Source organism: Mercenaria mercenaria, chromosome 11 (genome assembly GCF_021730395.1).
Source record: "Mercenaria mercenaria strain notata chromosome 11, MADL_Memer_1, whole genome shotgun sequence".
Classification (NCBI taxonomy): Eukaryota; Metazoa; Mollusca; class Bivalvia; order Venerida; family Veneridae; genus Mercenaria; species Mercenaria mercenaria.
In genome coordinates this window covers 47,484,242-47,504,457 of record NC_069371.1, presented here as the reverse complement: position 1 = coordinate 47,504,457, position 20,216 = coordinate 47,484,242, and the positions used below count along the sequence as shown (strand labels likewise).

The 20,216-nt window shown below is 33.3% G+C and overlaps 1 protein-coding gene across 4 annotated transcripts in view; it reads left to right on the top strand.

The window, feature by feature from the left end:
- The window catches only part of LOC123532362 (calcitonin gene-related peptide type 1 receptor-like), a 199,788-nt gene that overhangs the window by 133,469 nt on the left and 46,103 nt on the right, over window positions 1-20,216 (top strand). The window lies entirely within an intron of this gene.

Sequence of the window (20,216 nt, the reverse complement as noted above, 5' to 3'; positions counted from 1 at the left end):
GCGCGGATGCGCAGGCTGGTCTGGATCCATGCTGGTCGCAAAGCCACTATGTTGGTTTTCTCATGGCGCGGCTCATATGTCTAACTGCTATAGGTAGATACTATAAAATGTCAAATCTAAACCTTGTATTATCCCATGAATCTTAGATTTTGCTGTTCATTAATTGACTCTAGTGTTCTTTTGATGAAAGCATATTCACTTGAGGTAGGCCATTCTATCAGTTATGTCAACTTGTTGCCTTTCTTTGTTTGCCATATAAAAACGCCGCATTCACAGCTAACGATCATTTGAACATTTTGTCGGTACTTCCTTGCGTTTCATATCAGTCAAGAGGATTCTTTGAGGAGTCTTTGAACACATTGATGATTGGAACGTGACTGATGGTTGGAACAGCGAAAACTGAAGCAAACTAGGTATTAAACTGCATGACATATATACTTTATGTTATTAAATTTCAGTTAAGTAACAGAATATTGCAAAATTGATTCAAATGATTATATAAATTCTGAATTTCACATGAATTTGTTTTGATATTTTTGTTTCTGAGAAAATTTCCTCGGATAAATGTAACAAAATTTGCTTTCTTTACCTGTTTAAGTAAATAATATCTTATACAACAGAAAGAAACTATTAACGATGAAAATTGTGAGTGTTCTTACTTTTTGTAGGATATTTATTAGGATTAATTACGGGAATGTTTTCCAAAAAAAAAAAAAAAAAAAAAACAACAACAAAAAAACCCCTCCTTTCTAGATCAAATGTTTGAACCATTCCTTTACTTATCTTTTTACTTAATTTTCTACACATATATCGCCATTATAACATGTACACATCCGTCTTTTGCTATTTTGAATGCTGAAAGTAGACACACAATTGCAACCAGACGTATAAATAATATAATAAAAAATAATAAAACAATAAAAATTAAAAAAAAAATCGATTCACGAAAATTTTATCAAAATTGTAGTTTTCCATAGACTCTCATCATGAAATCAGATCAGCACAAAATATAGCATAAGTCCCCCTTTTTATATGCCGAATTTCACACCGAAGTGTTGAAAACTCATGGTTTAATCAAATTCTACATTGTAAAAAATATTGATCCGAACTGCAAAAACTGCAAAACTACGTTAAAAAAGAAAAAGGTTAAATAAAGCACAAATATTGTTTTATAGAGCACGTCTAGGATTTTATTTGGCTGTAATTTTTCCCACGTAAGTTTGCTTTCGTTAGTTTGTAAATCCAAGACATTTTAGTTATATTTGTTTCTATTTTGTTCAGTATATTTAACCCAAAAATAGAATCAATAAGTAACAGACCAGCAGGTGCGATAAAGATTCCACTGTTACAACTGTCGGATATGCTCTGAAATGAATTTCTCTAAATCAAGTATCTCCGAATGTAAGGGAGATCAATATTGATGGGTGCGGATAAATGAATGTCTTGAAGTAATCAACGATATATGACGACAGTAAATTTGGTATTATGTATTTTATATGTGTGTCACATGTACATTAGTTTTTCATCTGAAGTATCACTGATTGTTATGATCAAATACATGATGTACATGATGTACATGATAGGGGATCAGTAACGTACACATATACTGATATTCTCAGGTTTAAACAAAGACTACAAAGAAAAGATTGCATTGGGATAGCTGGTATGTACGGTTAACTAAAATTAAGTTAGACCTAAATACGTTGTATGACCTAGAGATACAATTATACGTGTATTGCAATACATCTTGGATCAAATTGGATCAAATAGAAAGTAGCTTATAAAAAATGCCAAACATCTTCTGAAAGAAGCTGGAAGGCCATATTAAAATGCAAACAATTGTGAAACAATTAATCACTTTAAACAATCAAGATTTCTCCGAAGATGTAAGAAGCATCATACTTCTGCTTCTAAAGAAAGTAAAATCGAAAACAGATCAACTAAAATTCATTGAAACTGTTATAAAACACCGATTTCCATTATGTCTCTTTTTACAATCTGACTAAAGTACTTGATCTTCTGAACGAAGATCTGAGAACGACCCATTCACATTCGTCTTCTGTATATTTTGGATTTCCATTATTGCTATTTTTATGTTATCCAATCCACTGGCACCAGATCAGAAAGAAAATGCCTCCGTACGTGTTATACCCTACCCCTAGGTATTCTATAAGAACCATGGTCGTGAACGGAAAAATATACTAGCCCGTTTCAATCGCGCATTTCATACCTTAAACACGCAGTGGGGTAAATGTGTACTGTGGATATCAAACAAGTGGTAATTTATCTTCCATTGTGTACCGGTCACATTTTTTCAATACATTTTATTTAAGAAAAACAACGCGTTGTTTATAGTAATTTCAACATTACACAAAAAACCTGCTTGAACTTCCCTGTTGAAGTTCCGTTCTAGATTATAAAACGATTCTGATTGGCTGTTGTAAAAATGTATGTCAATCGTCATTTTACTACACGTGTTTCGCTAAAATGTGAAAATGCAGCAAAATGTGCAAAATGAATAAAATATACAGAACAGATGCAGACCAATGTACGATTTCAAATTAAAGATCATATACAAGATGAATTTCATTCATCATTTCGAGTTTTAGTGTAAAATTGTGATTTTTGAAAAATCTGTTTTTGTTTGTTTACGTTTCGCCAAACATGTGCGCACTGCCGTGACCTCTAGACCGGATGTTCATTAGGGAAGTTCAAGCAAGTTTTTTCTGTAACGTTGACGAAAGCATAAAATATGTTTATAATCTCAGCAATATGGAATATTGAGACAATGTGACTGGTGCACGATGGAAGATAAATTATCGCTTGTTCAATATACTAGGTACCCATTCACCGAACTGCGCGTTTAAGTTGAGAAATGTACGATTGAAACGGGTTAGTGCACTTTCCCGTTCATGACCATGGTTCTTATAGAATACCTAGGGGTAGGGTGTAACACATACGGAGGCATTTTCTTTCTGATCTGGTGCCAGTGATCCAATCAGGCGACTTGTTCGATTGTCAAAGAGTAAGAAAAATATGCAGTTATTCCAGGACTCGAACCTGGGACCCCTCGCTTACAAAGCAAGTGGCCTACCGACTGAGCTAACCGGCTATCTGATACTTTACGACATAAGAATTGTAAATATCAAAAGTCAATGCTAGAGGTAGATTTGCACGATGTTGTAAGCTAGGCTCTGATTGGCTAGTGAAAGGGCCATCAGAACGAGGCAATGAATAGGTCGTTTTCAGATCCTATGCGTAGCGTAATAGGAGATGTACTTTAGTCAGATTGTCTCTTTTTAGTTCTGCCAAGAAACATATGGAAAAAAAATGCCTGAGAATTTCGGTCTGTTTAAAATGTGATAAAGCTGATCAATTTAATGTCATATCACTTAGAACTCATTTCCTCATAAAGGAATATAATTTAATAATAACGCCTTTGGAAATCAAAATGCGTGCCGAAAAAATGCTCATAAAAAGAAAGCGAATGTCATCTATTTCTGTTATCAAACAAATAGTTGTCTATAAAGTCTGCAGTTAGACATATCGTGCAAGAATTACGAGATATAAATTGTCGTCAAATGTCAAAATGTGATACAAATTATCTTTTTATATTTAGTCTGCCAATATGAATGCTTGGAAAAATAACATATTAGTTAAAGATACAGACAAAGCCTATACGGAAGCGCGGTTTTAATCTAGTATATATTTATTGGAGTAGAATCTCATTTTAATAGATGAAATATTGAAATAAAAGGACACAAAAAGTGGGATTTTCTTTCTAAGGCTGTGTAAAATTTCAGAAAGTGTATGTGCATTCGGTTATTATTACTCCAGTTACTGGAAACATTCTTTCTACAAGAATTCATTCATTTATATCTATTTATTTTTAAACCGGCGCTGTTGATATTTTTATTCTTTTTTTTTGTTGATTGCTAAATGTGCTACTTAGTAAATTATTAGGTTAAAATACACAGTGCCGAAGTATGGACTTAGAGTTGTGCGGTCAATATTTATTTTGGTAAAGAAATAACTAAAGATGTATTATCATTCAATTTTGCATTTGACCGACATGTTTCAAATTAGCGAGACGGTTCAGAAATACTCCCGTTTGAAAAGAAATATTATCGAGGTGAAATTTATTTAATTGAATAAAATCGACACGTGACTTTTAATATGCTCTTCAGTTCTGGAATACGAATACAAATATTTCCGTCTACTTTACTAATAATTTTCAACTTATACAGCATGCTGCATATAGAAAAAATGAGTTCTGAATTTTTGTAAATAAATTAAAAAATGTGGAAAATTACAGGTCGCCCAACACGACCTAAATGAAAATGTTGCAGGCTCGGTTTGATTGAACCTGTTCGTCGACAGCAGTGAAACTGCACGCTACCGTCCACGCGCTCTAGCCCTGGGTTGAGCAGACACCATAGCCACGTCATATCAAAAGTCATTTAAGTCTATCAAACTTTTCTTGTTTTTTTTTATTACTTTATGAAAATAACAATTATTGATTAAATGATCAGTTCTTGCACTTGCTATGTTTTGTAAGCAATGAATAGTCATCATTCGTTATTGCAGTTTATAATGTGTACAATGTGAGTTACCGTTCAACCCTGAGAGACTTTTTCTTCACAACATTGAAACAATAATTCTTTTAATTTTGATTGGTAATGTCGTCATACATGGATACTTTTGATTGAATTTGTCAGCTGTGAACGTCTATATGTCTGTTAGGATCGTGTACAACTTGCAGTCGCAAGTGGTAGTCAGCAAAACATTTGTCTAATATTTGCAAACATTATTATGAGGAATGTTTCTTTTCTCTAGCTCAGACGTTTACAACAAATTAAATATAGAAGAATAACTCACTCTTGATTATTGCATCTGTAACGTATAACAATTCATAGATAAGGGTAAATGTTGAATATTTTGTCTATATCTCAATTCAACTGCATCCTGAAGAATGTATTTAAGTTATGTGGAAGAATTTTCATGTGACGTATGGCGGCCATATAAAAGTTTCATTTTTCTTTGAGTTAAATTTTGAATTTTTTCTACCCCTCCCCCTTAACTGTGGAGTCCAATTTACCAGCATATGCTACAACTTTTGAAGGGTTTGCTCGTTCGATAACCTTTATTGAAAACAATTTCCTGGTATGTTTCCCTTAGTTCCTTAATCACCTCCAAGACAGTCTTTTTATATCGTTTTAGAGGACGTATGGAAATCCTTTGTCTGAGAAGGTCTATGGTCCTTCATTCATTTTTATTTGATGGAAATTTGCGTGGGAGCGGGGTTGATAGTGTGCGTATGTTGTGGGGCGGGATGGGTGTGGAACGATGTACATTCCAAACTCATGATCAATAAATCTTATTACTTGCCACAGCAGTTTGATCATGTATCTGTTTGTTCTTAATTTTACTGGTATCAAACAGAGTATAAGCTCTACCTAAAAAGTCATATGCACCGTATTTCTGACAAATTAGAATTTTGCAAGAAGCACATGTAGATAAAGGCATACGCACACAATCTTTCTGACAATGGTTTGCAATTCTTTATGAAAATGATTGAGTTGCAATGTTAGACAAATGGCACATTTTACAACATAAGAGCATCTTCAGTTTATAATTAAAACTCTGTAATTTGGTTTATTGACAAACACAAACGGCCAATATCTTAGTAATAAAAAAAGGTCATACAAGTGGCAGGTTTAGATATCGTCATTCAATGGACTTACAAAAACGTAAATTAACTTCACCATTAACGCCACTAGAAAATAACATAATCAGATGCAATCAAATTAATGCTTTATCAATATTGACTGTTAGATTTTGTGCGTATGCCTTTATCTACATGTGATTTTTGTAGAATTCTAATTTGATAACCGCCGAAAATTCAGGCGATTATTAATTATTTTCGTTTTTAGAAATATGTTTAGAGTGTCAGAGTTAAGCAATGTTTCATCTTGTTCGACCATTTATTAATAGGTAATATTTAACATAATCGTTTTATTATCTAATATGAGTGATCATATTTATGTTTGAAATAAAGACTTGGTTTCAAAATCTAAAGTTTTAGTTTTGCTATTTGTATAATAAATACATAAGAGAACATTTTCCAGAAAGAATGTTATGACAAATTGAACATATGAATATGCAGCTGTGAATGAATGTGTATATTGCAGCTCAAGACATGTCAAACAAAGTTATGACATTTCAAACTTCATGAATACGGGCCCTGCTGGAATTAAAATGATGGGTTGAGAAGATTGCTCTTTCTTATGTGTACGAATGAGTGCTACGCTGGTATGATATATAAGGGGGTTCCGTCGCCGTTTTGGTACGATCGTTGTCATTAAACACACAAAATTATGCCCGGAATGACATATGGGGTCTTCCACCACGATTAAAAGCAGCTGGAAGGCCGCCATATGACATATTTTTGTCAGTGTGTCGTTAATGCCAATACGTATGGTGTATTTTGCGAGATTACACTAATCTAGTGCGAAAAATGGAAACAAGGATTTGTATAGACTGTCTATTTGTCTGGAAATTTTTATGCAATGCTCAGGTGAGTTTTTCTGATCACTCGATGTCCGGCGTCCGTCGTCTGTCGTCTGTCGTCCGTTAACATTTAGCTTGTGTATGCGATAGAGGTTGTATTTTTCAACTGACCTTCATGAATTTTAGTCAGAATCATTACCTTGATAAAATCTAGGCCGAGTTTAAAAATGGGTCATCTGGGGTCAAAAACTAGGTCACTAGGTCAAATCAAGGAAAAACCTTGTGTATGCGATAGAGGCTGTATTTTTCAATTGGTTTTCATGAAATTTTGTCAGAATGATAACCTTGATGAAATCTAGGCCAAGTTTGAAAATGGGCTACCCGGGGTCAAAAACTAGGTCACTAGGTCAAATCAAGTAAAAACCTTGTGTATGCGATAGAAGCTGTAGTTTTCATTTTATCTTCATGAATTTTGGTCAGAAAGATAACCTTGATGAAATCTAGGCCGAGTTTGAAAATAGGTTATCTGGGTTTAAAAAGTAGGTCACTAGGTCAAATCAAAGAAAAACCTTGTGTGTGCGATAGAGGCTGTATTTTTCAATTGATCTTCATGAATTTCGGTCAGAATGGTTGTCTTGATAAAGTCTAGGTCAAGTTTGAATATGGGTCATTAGGAATTAAAAACTAGGTCAAATCAAATATAAACCTTGTGTATGCAACAGGGGCTGCATTTTACACTGGATCTTCATGAAATTTAATCAGAATGTTTGTCTGTATGAAATCTAGATGGATTTTGAATATGGGTCATATGAGATAAAAACTAGGTCACCCGGTCAAATTAAAGAAAAACCTTGTGTATGCAATAGGGGCTGCATTTTACACTGGGTTCTCGTAAGATTTAGTCAAAATGATTGCCTTGACGAAATCTAGGTCAAGTTAGAATATGGGTCATCTGTGGTCAAAAACTATGTCACTAGGTCAAATCAAAGAAAAACTTTTGTATATGCAATAAAGACTGTATTTTTCAATTGATCTTCATGAAATTTGGTCAGAATGCTAGCCTTGATGAAATAACGGTCAAGTTTGAGTATGGGTCATCTGGGGTCAAAAACTAGGTCGCTAGGATATATCAAAGAAAAACGTTTTGTATGCGATAGAGGCTGTATTTTTTAATCAAGATTGATGAAATTTAGTCAGAATGGTTGCCTTGATCAAATCTAGGTCAAATTCGAACGTAGGTCATCTTAGCTCAAAAACTAGGTCACTAGGTCAAATTGAAGAAAATGCTTGTTTACACTTAAGAGACCACATTTTTGATCCTATCTTAATGAAAATTGGTCAGAATATTTGTTTCCATGGAATCACTATGTCAAACATGTTTACACTGTTATGGTGTATTTATCAGGTGAGCGACCTAGGGCCATCTTGGCCCTCTTGTTACAGTTTCTTATTTGTAGTCTGACAGTTATGATGAACATTTTATGATTTTAGACGGAACGATTTCAAGGCAGACTTGCTAAGCATTTAAACCATTTATGTAGAGTTTCTGCAGAAAAGAATACCTATTTAGATAGATTTCTGACATGTTCTCACTCAGAAAAAATAAAGAATCTATGTTAGCATAACTGCCTATCAAAAGAATAGAGAATAAGGCTAGTGTACTTACCACTATGGTGATGCAGACTAATCTTGACTTAGTCTACGTATTTCCAACTGATAAAGTAAAACGAGATACTAGTAATCTACCATAAACATGTATTAACATACTTGCAGACGTGAATTGGTCTGAAATATGTATCTTTTAAATGCTTTAAATTAGAAAAAGAACACATACTTTGCATCAGTAGTTTAATGTTTATTAATATCCCTTTCTATTTGTTTTGTTATTTCACTGTACGAGATACTCATCGAAATTCGAATGTTTGGTACATAGTGATAATCGTTTATAAATAATTTATGGGAAAATCATGCAGTATTTGCAAATATTCATGATTACAATTTTACAGGTAAAAGGTTTCGAACCATTAACAGAAGCTGAAAGGGGTTATAAAAAGAGTCATTGTCTTCTTACATTTTTATGAATTTATTCTTAGGAACACGATAACGCATGTTTCCATTTAGATAAGCATATGTTTCAAATTATGAATATTTCACGAAGAATGTTAAATGAAGGTGCTTTATTTTTGATTTATCATACATTTCACGGGCACGTATTCGCAAAGTAAATCAGTACATGGATATTTCCCATAATTTTCGAGAAATGTCACTCTACAAAAACGTTCATATTGAAGTTATTTTGTATCAATTTAAACCTTTGAACAAACACTGAATTGAATTGCAAAACAATATTGTGATCACATCTGTTCATTGTTAATACGGTCTAGAGGACATTCACTTGTGTTACAAGATGTTACCGCCATGCTAAAACAATGTAATACTTAACATTTCAAAGCAATACATTAATACTGAAACAACCGTGGAACATAAGTAAGAAGCTCTTCCCCGAAGGGCAATTAGCTAGGCCCACCATAGTTGAAAGGATGTATAGTTATATTTATAATCTATATTGAGCCTTAATACATTGAATAAACAACATTCAGTGGTATTTGATTTGTGCTACTGTTTATGATTTTGTAGCGAAGCAATTCAATTTAAAAGACAACTTTATATAAAAAAAGAGAAACAGATAACCAATATTTTATTTTTGAATATATTTTTATTTCTCAATAGACATAGTTAATTTACAACATCCGTAATATTGATACCATTAAATGCATGATTAAGACTTATTGCCATACTCTTTCTTGGGTATTTTTCTTCTTTTGAAATTTCCTATTTTCACTGTCGTTCAAGTGAAACTACAAAAGGTGAATTATTGACGAGGATTTAATTCTTGCTATATTCACGGGTGACTCTTACCTCGCAAACATTCATCCTCGCGTAAATATTATACGTTGGTGTAATGCTAATCAAGAAATTCTCGTCATTACACAAACATTTTGCAACACATCAGAAGATAATAGGTAAGGAGCACAGAGCACCACAAACAGCCTCAGAGCCACGCATTTGCAAAGTAGGCCTACAACAAAAAGAAGCTGTAACGGAAATATATTATAGACGGGTTATTTAAAAAATTCAACAAGTAAATTTTTAAGTTATGCAAAATATAGAAAAAAAGGGAAAGGAAGCGGGTAGAAAGGGGTTGAATGGGAAAGTGGAACAAGGATGAATATACAAAAGGGAACGCTACGTTTCTTAATCGCAGTTATCCTAAAACGTAAACCACAGCAGCACAGACACTCATATGAGCAGTGCCATGGTAAAACCAACATAGTGGCTTTGCGACCAGCATGGATCCAGGCCAGCCTGCGCATCCGCGCAGTCTGGTCAGGATCCATGCTGTTCGCTAACAGTTTCTCCAATTCCAATAGGCTTTAAAAGCGACCAGCATGGATCCAGACCAGCCTGCGCGGATGCGCAGGCTGGTCTGGATCCATGCTGGTCGCAAACCCACTATGTTGGTTTTCCCATGGCACGGCTCATATACAAAAGACAAGCACACAACTAACTTACATAGATAAAAAGGCAAGTAAGATATAACAACACTGTAGGGCAACATCTAAAAAAATTGGATATGATATGCGTCTTTAGTAACTACTGTAAGATGGGATAATTTAAAGGCGAAAAGAACAAACCGCATATTTGTTACATTATATTAACGTTGGGAAAATAGTAACGATTATCTAACAAATAATTAACGCAATATTATTTAAAATTGACATATAAATTGCCTCGTCAATTTGATCGCGCCTGAAAATATAGGCAAAATATTCACAAACGCTTTCTTACTAAGTATTTCTAATTCCATAATTTTTGACCAAGCAAGATGTGTTTTCTACGGGTTTATACGTTTTACAGTTTGAGAAACTGATGAGTTGTTCGTGTATATATGATAGAGCATATAGTCCCATGCTAATGGGCCCGTGATGACAGTCGGCAATTTCCGGGCGGTTACGTATCCTCCGTATGTGATTTCGGAATCCTTCGGCCAAAACAGAAAAATATTTTTCACAACAACCGAAGAATGAGAATTCGCATACGGAGAAAACAGACAAAAGTGCCAGTTGTCCATTACTTTAAAGGTTTTGCATTTTTTGGACAATAATATTAGGTTATTTAACATTGTTCTGTACAATACGGAGATATATTTGGACTCGTACCCAGCTGAGAAAACCATATTGGACGAGCCGCTAGGCGAGTTAAATATGGTTTTCTCAGCTGGGTACGAGTCCAAATATATCTCGTATTGTACAGTACAATGTTAAATAACCTTTTTATTCTATATCTATTTTATCTTACTATGATAATAGTTTAAATTAAAATGTTTCAATGAATATTGTATTCCTGCCTTTTCTAGTTTTTCCCAGCTTGGTATGAGTGCAAATATATATTATACAGAACAATGTTAGACCTTAAATAACATTTTTATTCTATATTTATTTCACTTCATAAGTAATATACTTAATTCATTGAATGTTGTTTTTTCTGCGTATCATCATTAAAAAAGTATATGGTGCAACCTCCCTACAACAACCATTTGGCGATTTGGGTGGCAATAATACTTGGCTGAGATATTATGCCCACAAACATTGTCAGCAAGTTTGGTAAGGATCGGATGAAAGCTGTTCGACTTAAAAGAGCGGACAAGGCTAAATTCCCCGTTTTTCGAGTAATTCAAGGACTATAATCAAAGAGTGCCTTGTACAATTTATCGAAATTGGCCGAGATGTAATGCCCACAAACATTGTCACATTGTCGGCAAGTTTGGTGAAGATCCGACGAAAACTGAATTATAGAGCAGACATGTTTTGGATGCTGACCGCCCGTCCGCTGCCATTCATAATCTTCTCCATTTTGTTTCTTAACCGTTAAATAAAAGCTGCTGAGGTAGCTATTCAGACAGTCAGGGCTGAAACCAATTTCTAGGTTTCGTCCGGAACGGCTTCTTTTATCGACTTTTCAAATATTCCAACGTCTGATGATCCTTTTTACAGTATTTTTAAGTTTTTGATTATTAACGAACGTTTTAATATCAAAATCAAATAGCATTGTTATCCCTTGAATCGTTTTTGTGTGTTGTAAACAAAAAAAAAAACTCAAAGTAAATCCAGATTTCAAGACGCATAATCAAACTCTGTACATATAGCGCCTACTTCATCCGATTAACATTCGGAACATTTTCACGTGTTTCGGGCTTTATCGTATGTTTAACATGGGACTGTTGAACCGTCCAAATACAGAAAATACAGGATTTTTTGTACGCGCGTGCGTCCAAATACAGAAAATACAGGATGTTTGTACGTACGTGCATCCAAATACTGTAATATATTGTACGGTCACGTGTTGCAAATGAACGTTCGCGATTGGATAGATAAAATAGGTATAGAATAACAGCAGCAGTGATAGTAGTGAAAGCAATGAAATATGATATTTTGTTATAAAACAAAAAAGTATTTGTATATAAAACTATGTCACGAAGTTCAATATCAGTCCATACACTGGACATAGGGTCAAAGAGAAAACGGAATCCTCAATTAACGCCTGAAAACATTAATTTTATCAGTTTAGTGTCTGTTGAAAGCTCTGCAGCCAGTCCTCAGAAATTTTCGCAATACGTTAATAATATGACATTTTGTAGATAAAAAATCAAGAAAATATATTCTGATATACAATATATACGGCGTGGAATTCGCCAGATGTTTGGGCGAAAGTTGTATTTTATTTCGATAAACACAATACAATAATGCTGTCATAAATTGAAGAGGGAAGAATAAAAGCATTACGTAACTAGAGCAACCAGAACAATAGCTGTTTCAATAAAATCTAAAAAAATATTGTCACGATAGGTCATAAATTGCCGAGCGTTGTTATTGTCGGTGAACAAATCAATTTTATTCTTGAGATAAATAACATTCTCGTTAACTTCGCCATCTAAAGAGCTGTATTTGATCTGTTATATAACAAAGACGTATATTATGCTTAGACACGATATGAACATTTACCTCTTTTATACGCAAAACATCTATTGAAACATGCGTTTATATTGAATACTCGATAGTAATTAAACAAAGTTTTAACAAACTCAGGATAGAAACAATATGATTTAAAGTATTATTTCAAATTTCTGACAGTGATCAGTTCAAATATTTCCATTTAAAACATATTTTCTTTCAGATAAATAACAAATTCAAAGACAGCACGATGAAACATGTGTATCGAAATGATACCTAGTTTTCATAATTGTCTGGCCTCTTGACACTCTCATTTACCACTGACCATGTTTACTTAGTATCGAAGGGATTTAATAGACGTAAGGAAATATTTATGAATAGCGACCACTCAATAAGCAGCTTACAACTCCAACTTAAAACACCGAGGCCATTCTTGTGATGAGGAATTTGCCAACATTGTAATGCAAATTCGGTGTAAGAAGAGAACTGTTTTTACTATCATAAAAGACAATCTTTACCTCAATTATATATTCTTGGTGGTCTTGATATCAGACACAATTTCTTTTATCAAATCGCCACGAAGAACATACGGTCCGCCGAACTCGCGACCACAATCGGTAGATCTGCGCTCTCCCTATTGAGTTAAGTCCGCGGGTTATGTCTATTTATACCTGCATCTTCGTGGCCTTGTGGTTATTGTTGCTGACATCAAATCACGTTCCGATCGCCGATGTTTTGAAACCTCGCTTTGGTTGAAAAATTCTTTAAGTAAGTAATTCATCCATCTGGCTGACTGAAGATCGATGGTTATACGCGACTGTCCACCAATTAGGAAATAATGCACTGAGGAGCACTTGAGATCTTCAGCTCTAAATACGCTTTTTATTCATGATTTTAATGCTTTTTAAATGAAAGCCAAATATGGCAGTTGCATTATCCGTTCGTCCATCCGTCACACTTCTGTTCGTACCGAAATATACATCAAAAGGTAAAATAAATATTTAATAAAACCTATAATACTTAATGGAAAAACACGGCAATTCAAAGCGTAAGAACCGCAACTTTATTATGACTTGTTTCTTTTTTTCTCCTTCTTTAACTAATTGTTCTTGCGAGAAAAATATCTAAACGAATCATTTGAACTGACTGTATTCAATTTTAAATGCAATAAAAGGACATTGATGAGAGATCGAAACTCAGAAAAGGACAAGTTTACCTCTATAATAAAAGTGTGTTTTGAATAATTTCCCGTTTTAATGATGCTTGTAGACTTCTGAGACAATTAACATATCGATAGAAGGAGTGCAAATACAAATAGTTATTTCTTATGTTGTTGCAGAGATGCAGAAATACATCTTCTTTGCACTGTGTTAACAATAGTTTAAATTTTGGTCGTTAGTTCTAACGAGACTTGATGCAGCACACGCGTTATATCTGTCAAAAGTGTGCGTTGAATTTGTTCAAGTTTGATATATTAAAAACAAGCTGTTTAACACAAAGTCTATGATAATTGGCCTAACCAACAGGTCCAGCGACTGCCTTGATGATAATTTGTAGACTTCCGAATTTCTTCTAATATCAAGTTGAATGCTTTAGTAATAGTTTCAAAGCCTATTTTCATACATATGTGATTCTATCACTGGATATTAGGTTATTACATACAAAATATGACTTAAAAATGGCTATATGACTGATAACATCCGTTAAAGGCATACAGACACTAAATAGGAAAATGGCGCAAAAAATGGTAATGGCATAATGGCGGATACAAGTAGTCTTCAGTTTTTTGCTCTGTAGGGCTTTTTTCTTGGCAATTGTTTTGCTTAAATCACATGACAGATCTATGCTTGAAATGTAAGTGCATTTTCATAATGAAATAATAACATGACAGATTTTTCTTTCATGGAAACGTAGATCATACACCACCACTACAATTTGGGGTCTCATTTTTAACTGATTTTGCAATTTGTGACTGAAAATATTTTTCTTGTATCAAACATGACCCCCGCTTTTCTTTTGATTTTTATTTAGCACTGACAATATTCTTCAAGAAAATGTAAGTTACAGACAATTAAAATGGTACCTGATGTGTGCTGCGGCCATTGGAAATATGTCAATTTTATATAGAATAAAGAAGAACAGCTATTTAGTGCGATGTAACCTGAAGGAGGTTGTTAAATATTCAATGTACACCATACAGCTTGCCTGACGCCGAGTTGTATGTTTAAATTTTAAAGTGATAACGTCTTACTTGTTCTCCAATACACTTATAATGTTTTTTTTTAATTTTATCAATGCATGTTCAACATGTTACGTTGAAAAACAAGGTTAATAACCTTCAAAAGATCTATAAGTATACAAGCAAAGGTTTTTGCGTTCATGACAAAATGTGAAGTATATCATGTACATTTCCGAATATCAGCAATATCAACTAGAAGTTTTGAGATGTTGCCAAAGTATTTCGTTTTTAGAGCTGATGTCTGTACTTTTTGTGACTCGAATACAATTTACCTCGTTATGAATATGATATTTTAGTTTGATTGTCAATATGGTAATCATGCAAATTTTGATTGTATACAGTATTTATGTACAAAAACAGTCTGTTCAACTGTCTAACAAAAATATTTGAAGAAACTGAATGCTATTTGAAGATAGCTCTTAGAGCTTTAGTTACATTAGCAGCTGATCTTGCACAACTTTATCTATAATTTTGTTTCTTGGCAGAATTAGAAGTGTTGAATGCTTTGATATTGTATAACAATATAATTCAGACTTCGCTAGAATTGTTAACCATCTTAAGAACATCGATAGAAAATAATGACCGTGAAGGTAAAATGTTCCTAAAACAAAACGGTGGAAATCTTATTGACAGTAAGTTTCAATATCATTTTGTTTGATGGTAGTTTGATAGTAATGTTGGTCTTTCTTATCCAGATTCAGATACTTATAAATAGTTTTTGCCACTATTCTCATTGAAATCCATTTAGGCTTATCACAGCCGTATGTCCATATTTTTTCTCTCTAGATTCTAGAGGTTGTTATACCAGATGTGGTATACATATAAAATGATGTCTTTGAACCAGATGTTAATCTTTCATATTATCACTCGTGTTGACATCTCTTGCCAAGTTTTGATTGAGATGCGAGTCATTCTTGGTCAGAAGACACAAGTTAGGTTAACATGTACAACAGCAAAACAAACCATATGCAGGAAACATCTTCAGCATCTTTGGTCCCTTTGAAACATTCTGTCACTCTTTAATGTATGAAGAGAAGGAACTCAGGAAATGTTTATCATTCTGAAGATAATAATACATTTACCTTAATGCAAAGGGTCAAAAATATTGCAGAAAATAAACGTTGACAGCTTGAATTCATTTATTCCAAGACAGTTCATAAAATGTGGGTTATTAGAAGAAATTAAGTCAACTTGGTAGTTAAAATTAAATATAGAAGTTTACCGTTTGGTTAGACCTGTATTGCCGACACTGACAATTTGGTTCTCTAGCGAAGCGGTCGTTTTCTGTTTAACAGACGAAAAACAGATGTAATATCTATTTGTTTTCATGACCGTATGTACCTACTGACTTTAAAACAGGCAAAGAATACTAACCGCTATGATGCAATAACTTCGATAACTGTGGTAATGAGCGCTGACCGTGTATGATATTTTTGATTTCATAGCCTTGAAGTCTAGATGTTGATGAAAATTAATTATATTTTTATACTTGTCTTTAGCGCTGTATCATATACGGTGGATTCTAAAATTGATACAATATTGTGCTTAATTTGACTTGTATATATACAATGGCCTTACTGACAAATTCATTCCGATTGTTTAAACATATTTAAAATTCCATCACTTTTGTCAAGTTAATAAGGAAGGTAGGGTTCGAGAAATTTTTTATGTACAAAAGGAGTATTTCTTTGTTGACGAAGCCGTAGACAAAATATTATCATTTTTAGCGACGCACGCTTGCAGCGCAGATACTGTTTTAAGAATCGAACTGGAATCATTTCAAAACTTTCGTATTTATTGCACTGCAAGTCTTCACCTTCTTCCCAAGCCTGCCTAAATTAAATTTTACAACTTGGGAATATTTCTTTTCCTTTTTCATTTCCGATTACGCATATAAAGGCAATGTCTGCTAACTTGTACATCTATTTGATGATTCCTAGAGAAAAATATTTCCAAAATAATGAGTCTTGACATCGCTGAATAGAATTGTTAGAATCGATGTGGTGAATTACACGTAATGATACTTGATATTACTACTTACTACAAGAATTATTTCTTCTGTGGACCTTAGATTTATAAATCGAGATGCTGTTTTTACTTGAAATGTAAGGCAATAAATAAACCGGAAATCACGGTTTCCGGCTTCATTACGACAAAATAAAATAGTGAAAGTTTTGTTGAGTTTAAGTGTCCGACAGGGTAGTATAAGAGATTTTGCACTTCTAATTTTTAAGCAATTAAGTGCACTTACATTTCATTATTTCTTGATTCTTCAGTTATGTACGGCAACAGTTGTATTTCCTGAACAAACTTCCTGTATCGTGACAGACTTTGAATGCAAGTGTGATGAAAAACTGAAACTGTGACAGTCACATATATAATCATATAAACATCTTTGACATGCACATAAGAAGGTGTTAATCACAGAAACTCTTAATTAGAAGAACATAAGTGTGGAAAGAAAAGAAAGTATCAGATTCGTTATTTGTATCTATTATCATAAAGAAAACTTCTTACACGGTTTATTGTGCCTGTCTGTCGCTAATAACTGATATTGGTTAAGTCATCTTTGGAAATTAATATAGTTTTTTTTAATACTAATACTCATCTGATAACATTGCAATTATTTTGCACAAAATACTAATTAACCTTAACATGAATATAAAAGAGTTTCATGATTAAGGATGAATATAAACGAGTTTCATAATTAAGGATGGCGATGCCATCAATTCATTTATTCTACCTAATGGTAAATATGTGCTTTTGACTCTAAATATTATCACTCTATTCAACCTATTTCAATTTTGATAGATAACAGAATTCACTTCACATTTTTTGTGATTTGTTTTTGAAGCATCTGAGCGTTCCGGTTGTTCTTGTCTTGGTAACAGTAGTTAATGTACTTTCTTTACCAAATACAAGACAAACGAGATGAATTTAAAGCATAACAGGACACACTATAACACTTACATCACTATCTAAATTTTCAAGATAAGTTAAAAGATTTGTGAAAAACAAAACAGTTTTAGTACATCTAAATCGTAAAAGCTTTGCACATTCTAGTTTATCGTTGAAAAGTCTTTATCTGAATAATTTACGCATATTTTTGAGAATGTTATAATTGGACAACGTTTAAAAGTAGTATAAAAACTTTGTTTTAATATCAAAGTTGTGCAACGTTTACCTTGTATAGAACAGCATTAGCTTCTTAATTGGTGTTTAAGAGGATATCAACTGCTTAGGGTGCATGATGCTAGTTTCATGATCGCCTTTGACCAGCCTTAGTGGCACTGAACTTGTCATTTGGCAGCCGTAAGAGATATACTTATAGATTTTAAACATAAATTGTCTCTTCTGTAGGATAAGTTTAACTAGTTTTTAATGGATGTTTACCTTCTCCAACTTTCTCATGATTAAAATTGGATTATGATGATATTGTTTACTTACACATATGAGCGGCGACATGAGAAAACCAACATACTGCATTTGCGACCAGCATGGATCCAGACCAGCCTGGGCAAATTCGCTGTGTTTGTTTTCTCATGTCGCGGCTCATATAGTCTTCGCTTTCAAGGTTATTTAAGACATTTTGACTATTTCGTCAGTGTCGTAAAATAATTGTTTTAGTTAACATACTATTTGTTCCTGCTTTGTGTATGTTTTCCATTTTTTAGAAGGCCTTTCCGAAAATACTATACTGAATGGCAGTTATGTCTGCTTCATATCATGTGCAAGAGAAAGGAGGACTGTTATTATCCTATACAATAATATGGTATTACCATACACCGAATAACGTGTTTCATACACAGATTAACGTGCTATTTTATATATATATCAGATTATAAGATCTCTTGCATACTGTCTGTTCGCACGCTAGGCGTGGTTTATTTAAAACCGTTTATAAACCGTAGCGGATCATTTAAAATTAAATCTTAAATTACATTTCATTGACCTGAATTATAAGAATGAATAAGAAATGTTGTATGTGTAGTGTTTCCTAGCAGAGCACAACTTAAGTACTGTAGTTTTGAATCTGATTTTGTAACAGCTTAATGTTCATGTAATATTTAATTAGTCTGAATAATACTTTTGATAAAGTGTAATCTTATTTCGGCGCATGCGAATAGCATAAGTATTTAATAAGATATGAAACTACAGAACAGAATGCTATAAATCTACATTATGTTATTGTTGTTGTCCTAGCTATACAGTAGTAAAAATAACCGGTGAATGTGTTTGAACCAAATTTGTACCTCCATACATGTTATCAGCAGTGATTTAATATCACTTTTAAAAGGTGAAACTATTTTGCTATTGATGTTTCTTGCACGTGATTCCGAACCGTTATAACAACGTTTTGTGGCTGGTATCATGTCTTTCAGAACAACCATTGCATAACAATTTGTGAAGTATTCTGACCAATGTTATTCAATCAACATTTAAGCCAAAACAAGAATGCGGTTTTAAGGATTTATATTAGATATATTGTACTTACTGATTTCAAATACTCCCTTGTCAGTGATAAAGTTAGTCAACATTGAGTGACTAACTACTACTTTCGAGGTCTAATATGTACTGTTTTTATTTCCAGAACTTGTGTTACACTGCATCATTGCTCATAGTATTAGAACTTCTGACGGTTTTGCATTAACACTTCCTATTTTCTGGATGCAAATTTATTCATTCACAGCCATCAGAGATTTGGTACATGTGTCATATTAAAGAATAATCTTTTACCGATGATTTTACTGATTTCAAATACTCCCTTGTCAGTGATAAAGTTAGTCAACATTGAGTGACTAACTACTACTTTCGAGGTCTAATATGTACTGTTTTTATTTCAAGAACTTGTGTTACACTGCATCATTGCAGTATTATTAAAGAATAATCTTTTACCGATGTATATCTGTTGCAAAAAATGACAAAACGTAATTTGTTATTGATTCTACCTACTTAAAGGATAAGTGTTATTATTTTCGAAATACCAAAACAACCCGTTAATTTTCAAGTTTATGTTGCCTTTGATAACTACCACACTATTATCTGTTAGTGTGTTTTTCTCGTGCACACAGACGTAATATTAACACCATTGTTAGATCGAAAGGCACTACGCAAGCAGTTCTACCTCAAATACAAGAAATGTGCTTTTTAGTAAAAGGAAGATATTTAATAATCATAATCAAAGGCATTATCATAAGCAAAATCTGTTAACATGTCTCAACATTTCATTCATTAATCTAAATAGCTTCTGAAAATGTTTTGATGATATAATACTTCATTAAGAAATTATAAATTAGGCGTAATTAAATTGATTTCATTGTTATACGTGTGGAAAACGGGAACATATCTTATAAGTCACCCCGTGCATAAAATAACTTAATTAATATACAAATACAAAACATGGAAAAGAAGCTCGTCGAATGAAGGGCGATGACCTAGAGTCAAAACATCTAAAT